This window comes from Schistocerca cancellata, chromosome 2 (assembly GCF_023864275.1).
Source record: "Schistocerca cancellata isolate TAMUIC-IGC-003103 chromosome 2, iqSchCanc2.1, whole genome shotgun sequence".
Taxonomy (NCBI): Eukaryota; Metazoa; Arthropoda; class Insecta; order Orthoptera; family Acrididae; genus Schistocerca; species Schistocerca cancellata.
The window spans coordinates 389,903,730-389,919,561 of NC_064627.1; the positions used below are offsets into that span (position 1 = coordinate 389,903,730).

Consider the following 15,832-nt stretch of genomic DNA (forward strand, 5'->3'; position numbering starts at 1 on the left):
GGCGCTGAGTCGAGCAGGTCGAGCCGCGAGCTGTATTACTGCGTGAGCTGAGACCGCAGAGACCAGAGTGACACCTGAGTCGGTTTGCTCGACGCTCTGGCTAGGGTCGAGCCGGTGGGGTGAGCGTTGAGCGGGCGAGTTCCGTGGGTGGGGGGGAGCGGTGAACTCACCCGCTCCGAGACAAATCGTCCGTTCCCTTGCGAGCAGGTTTTTGCAAGTAGTTTCTATGTTATCCGCTAGGTGGCTCTCTGTCCTGTTGCTCGCATCAACTGCCCAGAGGGCAGGACGTGCGACTGAAACGATCGCCGACAGAGTGCGATGCGAAGTTAAGCTGCGCCAGACACTGCACAGTGCACACGGCAGACGTCGCACAGAGACGGCACGGCATATGTGAAACACAAAATCCAATGGGGCACTGCACAACGCAGGCAGCCAAGGTAGAAGCAGGGCAGAGGCCGGCGCTGGCTGTGTTGTGTGGCGTGCACTGTGCTGTGACCAGCAGAGGCACTGCTGATATGCTCCGTCTCTCTCTCTCTCTCTCTCTCTCTCTCTGCTGTGGGAAACGTTTGGAGCTACCGTTCTTTTTTTCTGAATCACTGATTGTTCACTCCTTTGAAAGATTGAACTCTATGAATTAGTTCAAGAGCGGATCCCCCATCTCTAGTCAGTAGTAAGCGAGAAGTGAAGCGAGTCGGTAGCAGGTCGGAAACGAGAGGTTGAGAGAAGCGGTGTACCTGCCAGCCACTAGCTATGATTTACAAGAGATTATAAACGGATGTACAGAGACATCAGCTAACTATTATAATAAGAGGAACTAATATTATTGAATTAATTTTTCGAGAAACTCAAGACTACTGAAGGTATGTTTGCGCATTGCTAGTTTTAAGGTTATTGTAAAAAGTAAGTCCCATTTGAACGTTTATAAAATCATTTCATTCAGAATATAATTAACTTTTGCCAGCAATATTGCATTTCTAATTATAATCCATCCCAAAAACCATCAATGTAAAACTTCGCAAAATTTTATTGTTGTCAAGAAAAAGTTTAACTATGAATTACGTAATTTCAGTCAAATTAATTATAGAATAACGTCAATTTTGCTATTACAGAATAACGTCAGCTTTGGTAATAAATACAGCCACTTATTATGAAAGCCCACCAGCAGCTAATAGAGTAAGCCGGCCGAAGTGGTCGTGCGGTTAAAGGCGCTGCAGTCTGGAACCGCAAGGCCGCTACGGTCGCAGGTTCGAATCCTGCCTCGGGCATGGATGTTTGTGATGTCCTTAGGTTAGTTAGGTTTAACTAGTTCTAAGTTCTAGGGGACTAATGACCTCAGCAGTTGAGTCCCATAGTGCTCAGAGCCATTTGAACCATTTTTTAGCAAAACAGAGTAAGTATATTCATGTCGCAGTTCGATGTAGCGGTCAGATGGCGATCCAGTAACAGTAAAAAAGGTGAGGAACAGTTTTGGGTTATTGCAGATAACGACTGAGGGCCACGACGACGACACATTCTATGTTTCGTCGAAATAATCAGAAAATCACTTTTAATAAGCAGCAATTAAATTTGTTTGCGAAGATAGAGAAAGTGAATAAATATCAAAGGGAAGATTTCATTTGTTATTATTAAGCAAGAGATAGAAACCCTAAGAAAAGGTTACTTAGTTTGTTGTAAAAGGGGAGGTTATCAATAACGAAAGAGGTATAGAGGGGACGGGAAGGTTTCACTATGTGAAAGAACTCCTGATAGACACGCTTACACTCGCTGGTGGTAATAAGGTGTTTTAAGCCCAGTTAATTAGTGAATGTGACAGCGATGAGTCGGAAAAGGAAACTGTGTCTTCCTTGTGATGCTGATAACAGTGAGAGTGAAGGAAAACGTAGAACTTTGACGCCCGCTTCCCTGGAATCGCTCCAAGGCAGTCGCCGAGCACACGCTCCTGTCGGGAGAGCGGATCACCACAAACAAATCACATTGCTCTCGCCTCTGTGGGACACTAACGAGATATCCGAGATTCAAGGTGCGTCATTTTGTGTTGTGTGGTACTCAGGAACGTCTGCCGCTACCCCTTCCACCCCCGCTGCCCGAACACAGATGGTGAAAAATTCTTCCGCTGTCAGGGCACATATGCTACGAGTATCCGATCAGAAGTAGTGGACGTTAACGTGGGGTGTGTACACACTCTCCGGCTTTATGATGAACTCTGCTAGGGACACTTCCAAAGAGGTGTCTGAGAATCAATGGAGAAATAGCAACCCATTCTCCGTCAAGAGTCATAACTGGAGAAGATAGTGATGTTGGACGATGGGGTTTGGAGCGAAGACGACGTTCTTAACGCATCGCAAAGGTGTTCCACCGGGTGTCATAATAACAGCTGAAATAACAGCTGTGATGGTTTTCTTAACGTTCATTCCATGCAACATGTATATCCTAGTGTTTGACATATGATTCTTGATATCGAATCCTGTTGACGAAAAACGGTACTACTCAAACAAGGTCAATAGCGGTAGCTTATTTAGCTATCACGACATTAAACCTACTAAAATTATCTTCAATAAAATTATGTGACAGGAAAATAAAACCAGTTGAAAAACGTGTATAGAGACCTGTTCGCTGATAAAAGTATAGTGGAAAGAAAAATTCGGCGTATGGCCGTCAAACAATTGGTAACGGAATTTTTTGATATTTTACTCTTTTTACTTAACGAGGTGTGTTTTAATGTATCATCGCTTCTTCATTGACCATTTAGGAAATGCCGAGGGCGTGTGAGGACTCCGCTGTTGACGAAATGTTCAGCTCCAACATTCCTTCTTTCTTCTCTTTTAATTCCATCTTTTAAGTAAAACGTAAGATCGTCTCTTTTGCTTGGTAGTAATTTCCATCGTTTACAGCGCTACCGTTGATAGTACGTACTTTAGGAATATTCTCGTAACGTTTGTCCTTTCGTTGGGAGGTTTAATTGAACAGAGCAATGTTTCCATATTTCATCCGAAATTAAACGCGCGACTGCCTGCCTGCGACATTTATGTGCATAAAACGACTGTGAAAGACGTATCTGCAATAAACGTGTTGACGCAGGATGACAGATTTCCTGTCGCAGCCAATATCCTCAAGTGTCGCGTACCCTTCTGATCAAAGTGATCATGCACGGCAACAGGCAAGGAGGTCTTAAATCGGAGTGAAATACGTGGAAGGTTGTGCAACGGTCCTCTGATTTTCGATTTAAGAGGTAATATCGTTTTACCGTAATGGAATAACAAAAATCAAATTCACAAATTTCTCGACAAATGAATGCTAATTGTGAAGGAATTACGACGTTATTCATCCTCAGGCACTTAGGTCCAGCGTCGCTCGAGTCCTAAATCACATTTGCAGCCTGAGCAATAAAGACCACTTTTGAGCCAGCTGCTGTAACTACACGTTCTACAGTAGCTCTTCGGGCATTCCTCACCGCTTTTTCTTCAGTCACACAAATGCCGTCCTCCCGTTACGCTATCATGGCGCTTTTACCTGTATATTCCAATAAGAAGCACGGCCATATCCAATATCTATAGACTTCTACGCTAGACCTGTGATGCGGGCTAACACGCAAAAATAGCATTTTAGAGAAATTTTCAAATCAAAAGAATGTAACACAACATTTAAGGTTTATTATTAATTAGTTCTGTAATATTTGCTATACGATTTACAATTTAATGAACAGATAATATTAAAAAACGAAAAGAATTGAAATTACTAAGACATTAAACACAATTTATCACCATCGCTGTGAACAACATTACTTAAAAAAAAAAAGAACAGAAGTTTAAGATGCACGTCCATGCAAAAAAACTGACAAGTGCGAATAGTACTTTCGCACTGAGGGTTCCGCACAAATTTAATTATGTGTATCCATTCTGGGAATCGAGCATCTCGACTATTTTTGCCTATTATCGACATTGATACTGGCAAGATATCGATCCCAGGAATTCCAAGATTTTAGAGAATGTTCCAATTTCAGTAATGTAAATGTGACATAAAGTCATGAAGGTGGGAGGCGAACATTATTATAACAATCAGCAGTTCTCCATTCAGGATGACTGAGTCGTAGTGGCAAAAGTGAAACATAAGGCAGGGAATGATTTTCTCATATGACGCGTTGTATGTGAAACAAACATTTGCAGACTACTCTTCAAATAGTATTTTAACGCCATATCTATTTGCAGTAATCGCTCGTGGATGTCTGATGAATAATTCCGGAACGCTTTATAGTAGCAATAAAGTCATTCCTTGCCTGATGTTTGACTTTTATCATTGCGACCCTGGCAGCCTTGACTGGGGATATAAAAATTGTTTCATTTTAAGTTTGACGTCGGACAATAAATGACAAAATAAATAATTTTTCCGTGTGATATACTTATAGATTAACAATTTTCGGATTTTTTCCGTTATTTGTACTGTGAAACCGTACTTCTTGCCAAATTTCATCGTTGTAGATCCACGGGAAGTGCCATACAGGTTTAGATGATTCAGTTTGCCAGTATCAAAACTTGTGGCATAAATGGCCGTCCCTTGGGCTGTATTGACATAGAAGCTAAAGTTTATTTTACGGCCAAGGGACTACCGACTTAATAAGTGACACAAATTTTGAACTTGACTGGTACACCCGTTCCTGAGAAACAAGGGGTCTTAACAGACGGACGGTCGGACGGACAGATTGACAATCTGATAATAAACGACAAATTTTTTTAACGTAACTACAGATTTACAGTTTTCGACTTTTTGCCTTTGGTTGTACCATGAAACCTTGCTCCATGCCAAATTTCATGATTGTTGGCCGACAGGAAGTACCCTGTAGATTTTCATAAGTGAGTCTGGGTTCAAAATGGTTCAAATGGCTCTGAGCAATATGGGAATTAACTTCTGAGGTCATCAGTCCCCTAGAACTTAGAACTACTTAAACCTAACTAACCTAAGGACATCACACACATCCATGCCCGAGGCAGGATTCGAACCTGCGACCGTAGTGGTCGCGCGGTTCCAGACTGTAGCGCTAAGAACCGCTCGGTTACCCAGGCCGGCAAGTGAGTCTGGGAGTTTTAAAACATGTGGCATAAATGTTCACATCTTTAGATTGTATTGACTTGGAAGTTCTAGTTTTTTTACATCGACAAGGGTCCATAGATCTGAGAATACTGAGCCGTGGCGCCATTAAGTTAGTAGACTGTTCTGTCTGGCGCCACTAGCTCAAGGGTAGCATCGACTATCCCTCCTGCGGCCCCGTTGCCAATATCTGTGAGGAAGAGTTGGTATCTGTGTGTTGGTCCTCAGAAGCCCTTTGCTTGCCGATATACATATACCGGTTCGCTGGCCCGAGGACAGGAAGCACCTAGTTTGGGCATTGGCGGTAGCGTCGCGACAAGAGGCGGTCACGAGGTCCGAGCGGCCGAAGCCACGAGCTACGCAAGGAGGGCCTGCGCAGGGATAAAGATACAGGAGTACTTCACTGGGGGGAGCGTCGACTACAAGCAGCACGCGTCGGTTGCTTGGCAACGTTTGTGTCGGACGACCGCTCGTGGCCTGGCTGCCCCCTTCTACTTGGCTGTCTTCGGCACCACTCAGCAACCGCCGCGATGCAAATGGATCCATGGAGCTGCTTGCTGATAAAGGGGAGTGACGTTCTGTAATCCTCGTGGTGATTGGTGTCATTGTCTACCCGACCTCTTAATTATTTCCTGGTTTGTACCTGCCCGTCAGAGTTTTACTCGGGTGGCTCTTTGGTCGTAAATATAGGCCGTAGTATTCTACTAAGACACTGGTTGTCTTTTAAAAATTTGCCCCGTTACTATATTTCCTTTCTTTCTTATTTTCTGGTTTGTACCGTCCCTCAGAGGTTTACTCGGTCGGTTCTTTGGTCGTAAATACAGACCGTAGTATTGTACTAGACACTAGTTGTTTGAAAATTTCTGATATTATATTGTTCTTCCTTTCTAGTTTACACCCTATCATTAATGTTTTAATGAATCAGCTCCTGGTCGTAAATACAGTCGGAACAATTGTACCAAGACACAGGTTGCCGTTAAACAAGATTTAGATATTAATCGGTTTAATTCCTTGACTGCAATTGTATTTGAGATGATTTGAACTACCTGTTGTACTAAGCTGTGCGTTCCTGTCTTTGAAAGACATTGATGTATTTTTAACTGGATCTGGTGGCCGGCAGCTGTGCCCGAGCGGTTCTAGGTGCTTCAGTCCGGAACCGCGCTGCTGCTACGGTCGCATGTTCGAATCCTGCCTCGGGCATGGATGTGTGTGATGTCCTTAGGTTAGTTAGGTTTAAGTAGTTCCAAGTCTAGGGGACTGATGACCTCAGATGTTAAGCCCCATAGTGCTTAGAGCCATTAACTGGATCTTGTGGTTCCGCCGAGTGAGTTCTCTTGTAATAAGTGCTCATACGTAATATTTTAAAACGTTACTTCAGAGCGATCTTCATAACTGAGAGGCAATTTGACTTTTGACATATTAACAGCCAACTGTCATCAGGGTTTTAGTCGGAATGAGGTTGTGAAAAGCGACGGGTTGAGATCCAGACGCACTTTGGTTGCTGATTGAAATGAAAAGGTTCCTCGGTTTGAAAAAAAAATGGTTCAAATGGCTCTGAGCACTATGGGACTCGACATCTTAGGTCTTAAGTCCCCTAGAACTTAGAACTACTTAAACCTAACTAACCTAAGGACATCACACACACCCATGCCCGAGGCAGGATTCGAACCTGCGACCGTAGCAGTCCCGCGGTTCCGGACTGCAGCGCCAGAACCGCTAGACCACCGCGGCCGGCTCCTCGGTTTGAAGCAAGCCTTATCATTGTCATAATTGTTTCCTAATTTGTTTAACCTTTAAGCATAGGCGCGCATCTTAACCCCGAACCTTGCGAAAAAGAAGAAGAAGAAGAAGAGTTACGTCATATGTTTGAGTATCTGAAATACTCTTGTCATCAATATTACTTATATGTTTTCATGTGTTGCAGAAGGGCATTTACTAAGAGAAACCGTGTCCAGCGCGATAGTAAACACAGCTGTTTCACCCGATAACGGGCGGCCTGAAGGTCCGGGCCCTTGTAATTATTGTGATGTTTTTCTTGTTTTGATTTCTCTTGTAAAAGCTTATTCATTTCACAAATTTGTTAATTTGTAAAGAAAACAAATTTATGATTATATATTGTTAAACAAACAGGTTGTGTGAAACGAAAGTTACATTCGTGGCTCCTCCCACGTTTTCCTTAATACCATTAAAAACCATGTCTCAAATACGACATAAATTTGAGCGTTCATACGTCCACCCGTTCCTGAGAAAAGGGGTTTTCAAAAGCTGGACAGACTGACACAGATAGACAGACAGATAGACAAACGGACAACAAAGCGATACTCTAAGGGTTCGGTTGTTACCGACTGTAGCACGGAACCCTAAAAACAGGTAAGCACGTTTGTCAGAGAAATGCAAGACAATTATAGGAATGCAACAATCAAGTTAACTTTTCTTATATTAAATTCAAATACAATGATTTTTCGCAATAGCCCTTTATGGAATATTCCATGTAATTTTGTAATTTTAGACAAATCACCTCAACGTCCTGGCACAATATTTTAGTTGACAACCATTAAGCCATATTGAGGTCAATGTTTCGCATCACGTCCCTTTACGGAATAAAGTTACATGGAAATGGCTTTCCCCAGTTGCAGGAGCTGGAAAATACGCGACTGGAGGCAGAAATTATAAAACATTTTAGGGTCCCTGGTTTTCATGCTATGAGGAATTGAAAAAATCGGATTTAGGACAAATCGAATGCATCTCAAACTTCCAAAATCTGGTTAAACCTTGTTTTCTAAGTCTTAAAGATTTTGCCATCTGAAGTTGCACGTATTTAACTGGACACCACTGGGAATTTGAAGCGAGGGAATGCGGGATCTGGGATGTGGATGATGACTTAGTTCATATCAGCTGTCCACTGAAAAACTCAGCCTAAAAAAAACTCATACAAAATAATTAAGTCTACTGCTCTTTACCACCAAGGGTTAAAATTAAACAAGGAAGAGAAATTTTATTATGATGAATTTTTACGTCGAATTTAAAACTGTGCTTTCTATCGACACTAGTTGTCAGTAAAGCATTATTCACTGAAAGCAGCTTACGGTTGTGATATGAGTTTCTTTTTTCAAGTGCATTAGTTTTGTGGCACACGTTTTCATCATCTTCTGATTGTAATTTATTTCAACGAATGCAGGAGTTTCTGCAAGTACGGTAGATCTTCGTTTGTTTGCTCCTCATTATGGTGGATCTTCGCTTCATCTGTACAGTAACTGTACAATATTTCTGACATTCTGAAAATATTAGTGGCAACAATCGATGATGACAACCATTAAATTTAAATTCAGCCAACCGCCTAAAAAAGATCCTGTAATGGTGTCAGTTATGATTGCGTTGTATAGCATTGTTTAGCCGGTTTGTTGCGAGTGTAGAGGAAGAAAGTGGGTGGTAGTGTCATGCACAAAACGATAGTTACTTTGTTACCAAATCAGCATTTTTATAGTTAACACTGGCTTTGTTTTGTTGTATTTTACGGACTGTAAGACACTATGGACTATAAGATGCACCTTAATTTTTAACCAATTTTTTTTAAAAAACTACTTTGTTATCATTTTCATTATTATAATCCAAAGCCAGACTAAATAATTCTTAGTTTATAAAACAGAAATGACCTTTAAAATACTTGAAAATCTTCATCTGAACTTTCATCTTCTTCTTCTTCGTCGTGATCGTTGCCTCTTCATATTAAGATGGTCTTCACTGCCATGAAGATCGTTACTTATGCCACACTTCTTGAAAGATTCTCTCACTCTAGACCACGACTGTTTTATCCAATGACACACTTGTTTGATTGTACGTCGTTTTAAAGCTCCCTTCGGCGTGAATTCATGTTGGGTTTCGTCCATCAACCATTTGTTCCATTCCTCTTTCATATACGCTTTAAATGGTTTATTTATCGAGACATCAAGAGCTTGAAATTGTGAAGTAAGTCTTCCCGGTATAATAGCAAGCTCTGTATTCCCCTGACTCAATTCCTCTTTCACAGAATTTTTCAAATAGTTACTACACTGATCTAGGTCAAGAAGAGAACTCTTCTTCAATAAAGCACCTTTCCTTCTCTGCCACACACTGTTAATCCATAACTTCATATCAGCTTCGTCCATCCAACCCTTGTCATGTTCGTGAACAACAACAACAGGCGGTATTTCAAAAGATATTGACATTGCTTTGTGCTTCAAAATGATCACTGGATTGTCCGCCCCAGTAGCTGAATGGTCAGCGTGACGGATTGCCGTCCTCCGGGCCCGGGTTCGATTCCCGGCTGGGTCGGAGATTTTCTCCGCTCAGGGACTGGGTGTTGTGTTGTGTACATCATCATTTCATCCCCATCCGGCGTGCAGGTCGCCCAATGTGGCGCCGAATGTAATAAGACCTGCGCCAAGGCGGCCGGACCTGCCCCGCGAGGGGCCTCCCGGCCAATGACGCCGAACGCTCATTTTCCATCACTGGATTAAGTTACTACCTTCAGCACAACATGAAAGGACAACAGTGCATTTTTTCATGTCCACTCCTTTTTATAATTGCCGTTTTAGCACCTTGCGTAGGAACAGTTCCGTTATTCGGCACATCAAATGTCAAAGGAATTTCGTCCATATTCGTAAGGCTTCATTCCACTGTGGTTTCCTTTCGATGTTGGATAGTAAAGAGATGGAAACATAATAGTGTCTTCTTACTGGCGTGGTATTTACTGAGATATTTTGGTTTTGGTTCGCACGCTAAGTCCATGAAGTTTCATAAATCTGTAGCACAAACCAACTCTGTTTTATTATTACTATTAGTATTTGTGGATGTGGTCGAACACAAAGTATTAACAGTTTCACGGCTTCCAATTTCTGCCAGTAAGGAGTGCAGAAATCAGTGAGTAACGAAAAGTGAGTATTGTGCACACACTGAAGCCGCTTATGAGTGTGGAAATCGGCTTGGACCATTGGCTGCTGCATCCATGAGGACAGTAACGTCAGTGATAGTATTTTGAGATGTTTTAAACCGTGTAGGGTTACGAAATTTTGGGCGATTCAGATTCCATTGTAGTATTCTAATCATAAACCAGGAGGCCATGAATATAACTTTCCTGTTTTCTGTTAAAACATACCATGAGGAATGCAACGAACAGCACATTGTTGTGTACATATATTTTGTTTAAAATTATAAATATATGAAGAAACAATATGTGTGTTGGTCTAAATGCCCTGGTGCCGTAGTTAGAACTGACTGCGAGAAAAAAACTAAAATGCACAGTTGCACATTACACCATCAATCAGAATTTTGTTCACGCAGTTGTCCTTAAAAGAGAACTTGTACATTTAAAAAACTGTATAGACTATGTCCGTTTGAAGTAAATCGATCAAGTACCTTTTGAGAATTATGCTAACAACGTTTACCTATTAAATCCTACTTTTACTCATAGGTATTATATGTATTTAAAAGTATATAAGTTATACCGTCAAAATTTTATTAGGGCATTGTGTGATAACTCGAAGTGAAACGATAAAGTACTTTTCGAGATTTGCGCTAAAAAAGTTTCCTCATTATATATTGTATTACATGTTATGTATAATATATATTTAAACAAATATAGCCTATGTCCAGTCGAAAGCATAGTGAAGTATCATGTAGAAATTTAAAGTAAATCTGGCAAGAACTTTTTAAAAATTTTGTAGCAGCATTTTTTAAAAACTGTGTAGCCCTTTCTTGTCCGAATGCTTATTAGAGTAACGTATCAGACATTTAAGTATTTTTTAGTAACAACGTGTTGACGTTATACAGTAGTGTCCATATATTTAGATGTATTAAAAATATATATTCTATGTCCGTCCAACTGTTAATCAGATTTCTCTGCCTCGTGATGACTGGGTGTTGTGTGATGTCCTTAGGTTAGTTAGGTTTAAGTAGTTCTAAGTTCTAGGGGACTGATGACCATAGATGTTAAGTCCCATAGTGATCAGAGCCATTTGAACCATTTTTGTTAATCAGAGTACTATGTAAAAATATGAACTAAATCGTCCAAGAACTTTTAGAGATTTTCACTAAAAACGTTTCGCCTGTTTATAATGGTCTATGTTCGTCCTAATGTTTTTAGAGAGTTGTGTATAAATTTTAAGTGAACTGGTTATCATTTCGAGATTTTTTCCAACAATGGTTGCCCTAATATATAAGACAATGTCGCATATGTCTATGTGCACGTTTATTAGAGTATCGCGTAAAAAATTGAATAAATCGGTTCTAGTTCTTAACTGATTGCGGGACACCGGCACTTCTCGAATACAAATGCTTTGCAACTGACGTATTTTTCTGATCTGCAATTTCTAGCAAGCTATGCTAAAGCGGTGTACTTTAGTGGTACCGATGGAAGCAAATCATACAACATATTTTATTGCATTTATTATTAAATGTTAGGTATCTATGGATCTTTAAAAGTGGGGATGACGGCAGTTTGTCCCGTCGCCACAACGGAACCGAGCACCAGAGCCTGGGGTGAAGGTGGGCATTTCCAACTTTGTGCGAGGTGTTTTGCATCTTCCTTGAAGTGCATAATGTGACAGTTATAACGACAGGTCCTTCAACTGACGTACTATACATGGAAAAAACGCTGAAACTACATATTTCAGAACTCTTGTTAACCCTCTGACGGTAAGGATGGGGTTGGATCAGACCCCGGCGAGTCTGTTTTGTTTATAACTCCACACTCCCTTTTCTGAGAGCGCTGTGGTTCCAGCTACCCTACCAGCCAGTCGTCCCGAGAACGCCGAGGAGGCCACGCCAGTCTGGTGACTGACCTGCAGCTACCCCCCTCTATCCGAAATCTACATTACCCGCGCTCGGGTTGGATCCGACCCCACCTTACTATTTACGTCACACTTATTAATTTTTTTTTTGTGGGGAGGATTCAACCCCATATTGATGTTTATATTACATCTAAGTTTTGTTTTCTCTTCTAGTATCTTACTAAAATGGCGCATCAACTCCTTAGAACTCCTGAAGAGATATACAATGAGTTTCTCCGACAGGAGGCTGAGTCAGAGGATGGCGACAATATCGATGCAGAAAACTGTTCAAAACCGAGGATGATGTATTATCTAATACTGATGACGAGGATGATGTATTTCAATGTGCGGCAGGAGCAGTCGAGTTTGATAATTCTCAGTCACATGTAGATGACGAGAGAAATTTTGAGCTAGGTAAAGACTTAGGGACAATATGGACCAACAAACCCATCCATTCAAAATTTTCTAGGACACCAGCGTCAAATATTATTACTCATCTCCCTGGTTCACGTGGGGAAGCAACGGGGGTCACTAGCGAATTGGAAATATTTTTATTATTTATAGATTCGAAAATTATAAAAAAATTGTTTTGTACACAAATCTTGAAATCTAGAAATCTAGGCAAAATTACAATACGGTCCAGTGGTTTCATTCACCAACAGAGAGCGTTGAAATAAAAGGGTTTATGGACCTTCTCTTCATGAGTGGTGTCCTAAAAAATTCTATGCCCAGTGTATATGAGGTGTTCTCAGCGACCTATGGACCTCTGGTATTCTGTTGGTGCAAGAAAAGGTTTGCATTTCTTCTAGAAAACCTCCGCTTCGATGATAAAGCCACCAGAGAGGCCAGAAAAATCAACGACAAATTTGCGGCTTTCAGAGAAATGTGGGACATGTTTGAATATAACAGTGGAAAAAATTATAGTCCATCTGAATATGTCACAGCAGATGAGACTTTACTGAGTTTTCGGGGTGCCTGTCCATTCAAAACGCATATCCCATCGAAACCCGACAAATATGGGTTGAAAGTAATGTCATTAGGCGACGTAAGGACATTCTATTTTTTGCGTGGCATTCCATACACTGGCAAGGACAACAGAATAAAGAGGGGACCTGGAGATTTTCCTTTACCTGCCCAGTATGTTTTGCGCCTGACGGAATCTATCAGGGGTTCTAATAGAAACATTACAGCGGACAATTGGTTCTCCTCACTGGAGGTGACTGACGCCCTCCTCCAAAAGAAACTCACATTTGTAGGTACATTGAGGAGGAAAAAACTGCAAATACCACCATCAATGCTGCTTTCCGCTCCAGAAGGCTGTTCAACATTTATGTATCAGGACGACAAAACTTTGGTATCACTTACTCCAAAGAAAAATAAAAATGTTTCACTGATATCGTCTATGCACTTCTCTGGAGAGACGAGAAATCAAACAAGCCTGAAATTGTGGAGTTATACAATCTAACTCAAGGAGGTGTCGATGTATTAGATATGCTTTGCCACAGCAGGACCACAAAGAGAAAATCGTGAAGATGGTCCATGCGGTACTTTTATGCTATTTTAGACATCGCTGCTATAAATAGTTTTATCATTTACAAAAGCAATAGCAAAATGGACAGCTTTTCAAATGACGCGAGAATATCATTTCTCAAAAATCTTGCGCTCTCTTTGACAAAACCTCTTATGGAAAAGAAGTTGAATAACACACATCTTCCCCGTGAGCTCCGTTTGTTTATTGGAAAACTTTTAGAAAAAGAACCAATCGAATTAGACAAGCCTACCCAAGCACAGCCACTAAAGAAAAGAAGACGTGATTTTTGTGACAGATCAAAAGATAGGAAGGGGAATGCTTTTTGTAGTAAGTGTAATCGTTCTATATGTGGGGAGTATAAAGTTATTATATGCCCTGGATGTAGAGAAACTGAGATGTGATCAGTTGTGCCAAATATGTATTTTCAGGGCTGTATGTGATCGTTTCCAGGATAACATTATACATTTATTATTTGTTCCTATTACATTATGTGTACAAAGACATTTATTATTCTGAACTTTATATTTCGAAACTGCTGACACTATAATTATTTTCTACAATTAGTAAGAGATGTTTCTCATTTAGCTCCTATCTTTAGAATTTCTAAAGCACTCAAGTTCCTAGTTAATGACTGAATCTATTGATTTTTACTATGTGTTCAACAATTTTATAGAGACTATTTCTATTAAGGTACTTTTTTGTAATCAAGTTCCAATTTTTTTCCAAAGTACTTTATATTCTTACTTATTGACTATAAAAATAAAGAAACTTGTTTTTATAACAAATATTATATGTGTTTAATTGATAATAAAACTTTTTTCCATTATTCATTTTTTATTTTACCCCGAAAAATCGATATTTGGAGGGTGGGGAAACTTCACCTTACTGTTAGAGGGTTAATAAATATTTTCTTCTTGTTTTCAGGTATGGCTTTCACGACATAAACTCTGTGTACACCTAATTGTTGTAGTTCACTTAGTGGTCAAGCAGGAACAAAGGAAACTTTGTCTGAACGTGAGAATTGATGTAATCAAGAGGAATATTTATAACGACTTTACCATTATTATTTGATTACCTCTTACAAATGGGAACATACAAGGGACCATAACTTACGGAAACCATTACACTAACACCAGTAGCATCGGTGGTTCAGTGGTAGAATGCTCGCCTGCCACGCGGGCGGCCCGGGTTCGATTCCCGGCCGATGCATCAATTTTTATATGTGTATTTGTTAATAGTTCGCTGGGACAATAAATAGAAATGCTGTAATACAACATTTCCGATGAACATTACGAGGGCATCTCCCTACAGTTGAAAAGTGGTGGCAGCGAGCGACCTGGCACACCCACGCCATCTGTCTGCCACCCTCCGCTACTACTTCGACTGGCGAGCTTGGCGTGCAGCTCCGCTTGTACACACAGAACGCGTTGATTATTTCGGGCCTAAAGGACGGCATAACGAGGACTGCGACTGTTGATAAATACAAATGAATCGTATTATTACATTCTTGGTGTTGGTGTAGAGCACAGGCGCCCATCCAAATTTGGATAATACAAGATAAAACAATATAGAACTGAATTATGTTGCACAGTAAACTAAATAGGCAAGCCTCAGCTTTCAATTATCTTTGTATTGATTGTAAACACAGCACATCAATAACATGCATAACATCTTTCGGTGAACTGACAAAGTAAATGTAATGTGCAGTGAAGAGAACACGCAACAAGTAGCAGAATGCAGCACTTTTCTATTGTGTTTACCTTGAAAGTACATTTTATTCTTACAATTTCATGTTTTTGACAGTACCTTTTCCGGAAAACCAATTTTATCATCAGCAGAAGACGCAACATAACTTGCTTTGCACTTGGGCTGGTACTGGAAAGAGGTGCTTATGATCTACATAACAACTGGTAATCTAATTGCACAGTTCTTCACCTGCAGCTAGTGTTGTGGACCACTGAAATGTATAGTGGGAAAATGAATAAGTGAGTAGTGCAGTAAAATATTTTATTTTTGCGTGCCAAACTTCACACGTGCACCGTGGACCAAGGCCCATTCTGTTATTTGGCTTTGCTCAGTCCTTTCTCGGAAGGAAGAGCGCAACATTTCATTTAGCATTGAGGTGCGGCATTCTTCGCTCAGCACAAATATCCGAGTTCGGCAGAATCGTGATGGCGCTGTTTCCTCTTCGCTGTTTGTTCGTCGTATGAAGGACGTTCACAGGTCCCGTGGCTGCAAGAAGAGAGCAGTCTACCGATCTATCGTCACAATCATTTAAAATGTAGAATGACAGAAGAGAGGGACGAGAATTCTCAATTAGCATAAGCGACGGGTACTGCATGTTTGCTATGAAAAAGCATTTAGAGTATCATACAGAAAGAATTTAAAGACTTAGTTGACAATGAAAGAGCAA

General features: G+C 40.7%; 1 protein-coding gene and 1 non-coding gene across 2 annotated transcripts in view; one reads left to right on the top strand and one right to left on the bottom strand.

Moving 5' to 3' along the window:
* The window catches only part of LOC126154306 (retinal guanylyl cyclase 2), a 450,774-nt gene that overhangs the window by 242,799 nt on the left and 192,143 nt on the right, over positions 1-15,832 (bottom strand). The gene's annotated exons all lie outside the window — the stretch shown is intronic.
* Positions 14,558-14,628, top strand: Trnag-gcc (transfer RNA glycine (anticodon GCC)). The gene has a single exon. It is a non-coding gene; the product is annotated as a tRNA-Gly (tRNA).